The 8,046-nt window shown below is 43.7% G+C and overlaps 1 long non-coding RNA gene across 1 annotated transcript; it reads left to right on the forward strand.

The window, feature by feature from the left end:
• Positions 1-1,475: 1,475 nt before the first annotated feature.
• LOC119281736 lies at positions 1,476-2,455 on the forward strand. Its single transcript, XR_005138530.1, has 4 exons — positions 1,476-1,547; positions 1,693-1,774; positions 1,915-1,985; positions 2,369-2,455. It is a non-coding gene; the product is annotated as an uncharacterized LOC119281736 (long non-coding RNA).
• Positions 2,456-8,046: the final 5,591 nt, after the last annotated feature.

Genomic DNA, 8,046 nt, shown 5'->3' on the forward strand with positions numbered 1-8,046 from the left:
ACCGCAGCCCTCCCCCGCGCCTCCCCGCCACCGCGGCGTGCCCCGCGGCCCTCCCCGCCACCGTAGCCCGCCCCTCCACCGAGCAGGCCACGGCGCCGCTCCCTTCCTACGGCCCTCCCCGCCACGGCGCCATCGACAATTCAGATTCAGGTATCCTTGTCGCATGTTTGATGCGCCCATCCCGCTCACGGTGCTCACGGCCACTGTGGCCCTTGTCGACCGTGAGTCCTAGCCTTCCTGGCCTCCCGCCGATCTTCTCGGCAAGCGTCCAAGTTGCTTGCGAGACTTGGTCATGCTTCGGTAATCTTTCCCATTGATCTAGTCCCTATGGATCACGGCCTAAAGATTTCGATTTGGAATGCGTGCGGGCGCTCGCGCCTAGCCCATAGTGGAGAGTGGGGAGCTGTATGAGGGACACCGCTGACCGCATCACCAGCTGTGCACAGCTCTGACCCCCATGCTGACACCTTGGGTGGGCCAAGGGAGGGGAGGGGGGAGGGTACAGTGCACACCACCTCCGGTGGAGCCACCTGCCGCTGCTGCACCCTTGCCAAGATACGCCCGTCACTGACCACCACTAGGCATCCAGAGCAGCCCTTGGGCACGACATGTTGGAGGGCGCGAGAAGCTCCGTTGCTCTCGGTGGCAGCAGCGAGCGGACGAGAAGAGAAAGAGGCTAGGGTCATTGGCGGAGCCATGGCTCGTCAAGCCTGGGCGGCTGCCTGGGCTCAGCTGGTGAACTCCACTGAAACAGTAGAAGAGAGCAAGGATTCAAACTTGGTGATCCCCTGCCATTGGCGTGATGGTCAGGTCTAAGTAATCTGAAGAAAGGAAGCAATGAACCAATCTGCAAGCTGCAACATCTGAAGAAAGGAAGCAATGAGCTATTGTGTACTGGGATGCACACGTCATAGGGTTAAACCTGTTTAGTCATGTGGTGGTGGGGAGGGGAATGGAGGTGGGAGCCTTTTCGGAGGCGTGAACTATCCTTTCTTGCCTTCTAAAGGGTGGAAGTTCTTCGTTCATTTTCTACATGGATTTCTCGTGCTTTGTTGGGCTCAACCTTAGCTTGTTGCTTTGTTGTGGTTCCATGTGTCTGTTGGTCTAGTAACTTAGATGACTGTATGCTGTCATTTCCTGATTTATTAACATGTGAAGGGTACAAAACGGAAAAATGCTAATGGGTACCGTTTTAGCCTACCAATTGCCATAGTGGTATGAAACAGTAAGTTTTTTCATGTCTAATGCCAAAATAATATAGGTCCGATAGAAGATTCAATATTTGCCAGTGGCATATAGAAAGTTTCCCCCAAAATATTTTGTGCAATCCACTCCCTTGTTTTTGGCTTTTAGGATACCAAGCTGCTGTCGATTAGTTTCCTCTGATCTGTGTTGAAATACTAAACTAAGCTAACCATGCCCAGGTGTTACGAGTACATTGAGGAGATTATACAGAAGCAAGAGCCTATTGAAATTGTACTTCGCCTTCTAGTGTTATTTTCCCTTACAAATGCTGGGTTGCCCAAGAAGAATTTTGACTACTTGAGGTATTCTTATATTTCTTTATAAATCATTGTATTTCTGAGATTTCATGATACTTTGTGTTAAAACTCCATGTATATTTTCACTTTACAAATTTGCAACATACAAAATGTATGTTATAGTCTTGATTCATGTTTCTGCTTTTTCTAGGCGGGAAATACTGCACAGTTATGGCTTTGAGCACATGCCCTTGTTATACAATCTGGAAAAAGCTGGCCTTGTTAAAAGGCAGGTTAGTCAAAGTAGCTACTCTCAACTTGGTTTTCTTCTTGTTTCAGATCCTTAAGCAGCTCCTCAATGGTGATCTATCTTGTTATATTCATTCCAGTTCCTCTCGCATCAGTTTCTATAATATACTATCATGTTGTGCAGGAATCAAGGACTAATTGGCCTGTTATTAGCAGAGCTCTCCAGCTTATAGTTGATATAAAGGATCCTGAAAAGTATTAACTGCATAAACTTCTGACTTACTTTGGCTTCTCTTTCAAGTTTCACTTATAAAACTTTATGCTGAATTAATCTCCACAAATTTTTCATCTTTCAGAAGGTGTAGTTTATTAATGTATTTTTTTGTTTATTTTCAAAACTGGCTAATTATGTTCTTAAAAAGTACCCATACTGATCTGCAAATGACTTTGACTCTAACTGAAATGTTTTTGGAGTCTTGAGCTGTTGTGAGATGCAAAAGAATTCATAACACTTCTGGGAACATTCATTCTTCTGCCTGTTGTGCATTTGTTACTAAATTTCCATACTTAACTGTGATTGCAAGTTATCTTGGTCATGATAACAACTATCACTAAAATGTTCCTGTTTTCAATCTCAGCCCTGATGATATAGCATACATCTTTGCTGGATATGCACCTCTTAGTATTCGCCTGGTTCAGCATGCAGTGAGGTCCGGATGGTAAGTATATCCAATCAGTTTATTTAAAAAACTACTAATTAGAATGTAGTTTGCATGAGAAAATATGTTTACTTTCCCTAGAGACAAGGTTTTAAATAGCGGATAGCGGGCTGATAGCGGATTGAGGTCAGCATAGCGGAATGTGGATAGCGGGTGATATTGCGGACGCTATGTCCGCATAGCGGATTTTTAAAAACACTTGCAAATTTGAGATTGTTATGTATATTACCAAACCGTTGACAAACAATACAACAATTGAATCGAATAATTGTCTTTTATATAAGTATCTGCACAAAAAATTGGTCCATCTGGACAATATTCAAGCATGTAACCATGCAAACAAATACTATTGTTAAACACCAAACGCAAACAGATTTGTTTCATAGGCATTCTACTTCATCATTTCATAAATAAGTTCAGACTTCAAAAGTACAACCAAGAGCTAGTAATATCATATATTTAAACATTCATACTCCATGATCCATTAGACCATCGCCTAATAACCAAAAGTACAACCATTGCTCCTACCGTTCGAGCAAATGATGTAAGACTAGCAATATTATGAGCAAGGGCACCCTCAATAAAGAAGTCACAGATATAATCATAAGTTATCTTTGCTTCTTTGACCTTGTAATGTGCATTCACTGTAGTTTGCTTTCCCAATCCTGGCCGTGCTCGATACTTATCCGTTGGACCCTTGGTCTGAGGCTTCTTAGGAACTTGAGAGCTTCCACTTGCTATAGTAGCAAGATAATCAACGATTGCGCAATCTGAATCCTCATTCCCACTCTGACCATACATCTCTCTAACCTCCTCTTGCAACTCCAACATTTTCTTCAGTGATTTATCCTTCTTTTTCTCATTGTCAGCTATCAATGTAAGCATCTGCTCTTTAACATGATCAGGAACCTGTCGGCAACATACATAATCCTTTTTTATTCCAGCCAAGTGCTTCTTAAATCTGGTAATGCCACCATTGAAAAAGTTCAAGCAGTATCTGCATCCAACACTGTTCTTTTCGTGTTCTTCTGGTTGCGGCAGCAGAAGAAGCCCCTGATCCTACTGATGACATTGTGCTAGTAGCCTACTACTGCAAAAAGAAAGAAAGAAACATAAGCTATTTGCAGAAAAAATAAGTAAACAACATTTATTAGTATAAAGAAAGGAAAAGACTGTACATCAGTAAAAACGGAATATATAGAAGAACATTTATCAATATAACAAAAGAAAAAGACTGTACTATGCAAGTTTATCAGTAAAAACTGAATATATAAAACAAAATTTAAGAGTACAAACAGAAGGCAAAGACTGCAAGTTTATCAGTACAAACTGAATTCATAAACAACATTTAACACTACAGATAAAATGTACAGAGTATGTACTGAGTACTATCTACCGGACGAATTTACCAGTATAAACTAAAATTTGTTCAGTGATGCATCTGCTGCTTGTTCTAGCCGAGGAGAACCACGGTGAGCAGTGAGTTGTGTACAAATAAAAAGCAGAGACTGTGTACTGTCATACTGACCTAGGATCTGGGCTTCCCCCAATTTTGTCTACTAGGCTATGCATCGATTCGTATAAATTAAAAGCAGAGAGAGCCTATACCTTGACTCCTTGAGGTGGTGAAGCGTGGTGAGAAGCAGCAGTTGGGAAGTCAGGCAGCCGGATTGGGACGTCGAGAAGTAGGGCGTTGAGCAGCTGCGCAGGAAGGGGACAACGGAGCGGATGTGGTCGCTGCCACCCCCACGAGCCCACGACTCGCTGCGTTGGCCCGTCGTCGACCGGTGAAGGGCATCGAGCCGATCAAGAAGTGGCCACCCAGTTAACGAACAGGGAGACAGTGAGTGCTAGGGAAGCACCATCCGATGATCTCTTCTCTGCCTCTCCGTCCGGCGTCAGCCGTGCCGCCGCTGGATCTAGGGGAGGCGCCGGTCGCCAGCCGCCAACCGGAGAGGAGAGGGAGTGAGTGGATTTAGGGTTGTCCGGTTGGGTGCGCGTCTCAAATTTGCCCACTATGACCGCAACTAACACCACCTAAATGTCCGCTATTGCGCTCTAACAGTCGCTATTGCGGCCGCATCGTGTCAATCACGCTATATACTACCGCAGCGTTTAACTTGTAGCGGCCAGGCCACGCTATCGCAATAGCGGCCGCAATAACGGTCATAGTGGTCGCTATTTAAAACCATGTCTAGAGATAGATCCTTTTTGGAGAAAATAAGCTAAAAAATGAAACATAGAACCCTGGTAAACATCTCTAGTGTGCTCTGAGTTACAGAAAGTAGGCATTATTTATGAACTTCCCTTTTTCTGCACTTTAAGCTGTAACAGAACTTTATACATGGTGAGAAATAATGGTGTCCCTTCTTTGCGCCTGTGTCGTTTTCTAATGATATTCTCCACAACACGAATGAACTTCCATTTTTCTTATAAGCATACTTATTCATTCCTTATGGAATGTAGTTTTGGGGAGCTCTTTAATTACTTGTTTCATAAAACATCGTAGCAAAAGAGTTGGCAGTGCCAATTTGTTTGATTCATCTGTGTATGACTTCTCCCTTATAACAACACGTATCGATTTTCTTATCTATGATGTTATGTTGAGCAAGTTGTTTGCTTGAAAAACCAGTATTGAAGGGTTAGAAGGTGTCGCACGTTAAAATGACCTATACTTAGCATCTTTTCCTCCAAAATGACTTAATATGCTTAGCTAACTCTAAAATGACATAATATGCTTAAGAAATGACATATTTTAGCTCCTAAATGACTTCACATGCTTAGCTAGCTCCAAAATGACATAATAAACTTACTTAGCTCTAGAATGACCTTAGCATGTTTTACACCAAAATGACTTAGTATGCTTAGCTAGCTCAAAAATGACATAATAACCATACTTAGCTCCAAAATGACCTATTTTACAGATATAAGTTGCATCATAATAATCTTCACATTTTAGTTGCATCATAATAATCTTCTTCTTCTAACTTTCTTCTTTCCCATTTTACAGATTTGCTTAAGATCACGGAAGCTTGGGTTGATGGAGTGCTTGTATTTAGTTTTTGTTTTGAGCTTGTGAAACTTGCTACCTATGGATGAAACTGTGTAATATTGATGAAACTATGTATATGTACGGATGAAACTTGCTACCATTGGTAACATGTGTTGGATACATATGTGTTCATGACTATTGGTAATATGTGTTGAATATGCTATATTGGTCATATAAATATATTTGTGTTTGATTTCTGTGAAAATGAATTGATATAAGAAAAAACAAAATTAAATGGGGCAATATAGTCACTTTGCCATCTGCTGGCAGATGGCAAAGAGCTTTGCCATCAGCTGGCAAATGGCAAAGAGGCCAGGTGTCATCTACATGTAACATTTGGGCTGGCCTATTTGGGCTTTTTGCCATCTGACAGCAGACGGCAAAGCATTCAGCCATTGCCATCTGCTGGCAGACGGCAAAGAGCCTGCAGCCTTTGCCATCTGCTGGCAGATGGCAAAGAGCCTACAGCCTTTGCCATCTGCTGGCAGATGGCAAAGTATGCCGTTAGCCTTCTAACGGGGCTAACCCCGTTAAGAGGCTTTGCCATCTGCCAGTAGATGGCAAAGCCACAGGCTCTTTGCCATCAGCCAACAGATGGCAAAGAAGCCTTTACTGGCAGGGTTTCAGACAAACTATTCGCCATCTGCTGGCAGATGACAAAGCCTTTGCCATCCGCCGACCATGCCTTTGCCATCTGCCATAGTACATACTGTAATTTATCAGAGAGATAAATTTGTACAATGCTATGAAGCTTCCAGCTTCTGTTACATGTATCTTGCGTCCAAGGTTGCCCGTTGCAACATTTCATCAAATACAAAGGAGACTAACATGCATGCTATTGCATCTCAATGATTGACAAATCATAGCCAATATGTACTCCCTCCGTTCCAAAATAAGTGTCAACTTTATGCAAACTTTAGTACAAAGTTGTACTACTACTAAAGTTGACACTTATTTTGGAACAGAGGCAACTAAAGAAAAAAATGATCCATGCAGTCCCTAGACCTTGAACCATAAACCCTAACCAGGCTTAAATTTGCTGGCAACATGGGGCTACCCAAGAAATGATGTTTGCAACCTTTTGACCATCGGATCATTTTGTGCAGTTTCACCAAAATCAAGATGAGCATCCCTGTGGCAAAGAAATTTAAGAAGCGTGATTAGAATAAGATTACTGGGACTAGTTGATTCATAAATACAGTATGTAGAAGCCAGTAGAGGTATGTGCGGGGAAAGAAGTCGAGAAATATACACAGGGAGTGATGTGGGCAGTTGGAGCAGTGGTGCAAGCCGGCTGTAAAGGGAGTTGTACCTAAGGGACATAGCTCAACCTTGAGGAGGGCGGCGGGAGGTGGCAACTGACCACGTCGCGGCAGTGAGGAAGGGACGAAGGCAACCTCACCGGCTTTGTGAGAGAGAACGGAGGGACCCCTGATCGGGACGTGCCGATAGTGGGTTTTCACCGTCGGTGACGACGACCGCATCTACACTAAGCATCCACTCCTTCCCCCAGCGGACGTGATCCGCCGGGATGTTAGAGATGTGGCCACAGTCGTTTTGTGCGAGAGAGTGTGAAGAGAGCAACCCCAGCAAGCAACCGTGTAGGCTGGCCCATCCTGACTATGTATATAGTGGAGCGGTTTCCTTTTCTCTCCATATGAACCTGTAATATTGTGTACGTGCCACTGAAGAAAAAAACTTTATTTATAAATGAGGCGGCACCTACTACTCGTTCTCCTATAACCTTGCGCTTGGCATCTCCAAAATATTAACCTTGCGATTGGCTCTTCGCCTCTTTGGGAAGTCGAGCAATAATGGTAGTGCAGTATATATCGTTCTGGCTATATGAGATCGAATGAATTGCTACACGTCCACCACGTGGGCGGGGGTCGAGGGGCGAGGGAGAGTGCTACATACGGAGCAAAATGAGTGAATCTACACTCTAAAATATGTCTATATACATCAGTGTTTGGAGTATGTACTAGTAGTTCATATTGAAATCTACTAAAGGACATATATATTCCAAACAATATGATATAATCTCTATAACCAAGGTATTAGTAGGGACGAGGAGTAAATGGAGGGAGTAGTAAATTTTTCTCCTCGTCCTGCAAGCCACCGCGCGCATGGGCGAGGGAGCGGACATAAGGCGGAGCAAGCTTCACCTCATCATGCGAGCCACCGCGCCCGTGGGCGAGGGAGATGGCATACTAAGCAAGCTTCTCCTCGTTCTGCGAGTTGACGGGACACATCAAAATTACTATAGTGTATAGAGTCTTGCCTCTAAGGTAGGCCCCAGATGGTTTGCCTCTTTTTTTAATTTAACATAACGCGTCAAGTCGTAGTTTGTTTGTTCACCCGTGGTAGACGATCCTCCCTCCACCAATTGGACAACCATTACACGTGCCAAATTACCACCTGGGCTGCCTTTTTCATACAGAAATGAGCTCCACCGTGTACCCGCGTGGGCGTGGTTGGGAAAGAGACGGGAGTACATGCGCCTTGCATGCATGTCCCCCACATACGTGGGTGTGTGTGAGAGATA

This window comes from Triticum dicoccoides, chromosome 3B (genome assembly GCF_002162155.2).
Source record: "Triticum dicoccoides isolate Atlit2015 ecotype Zavitan chromosome 3B, WEW_v2.0, whole genome shotgun sequence".
NCBI lineage: Eukaryota > Viridiplantae > Streptophyta > Magnoliopsida > Poales > Poaceae > Triticum > Triticum dicoccoides.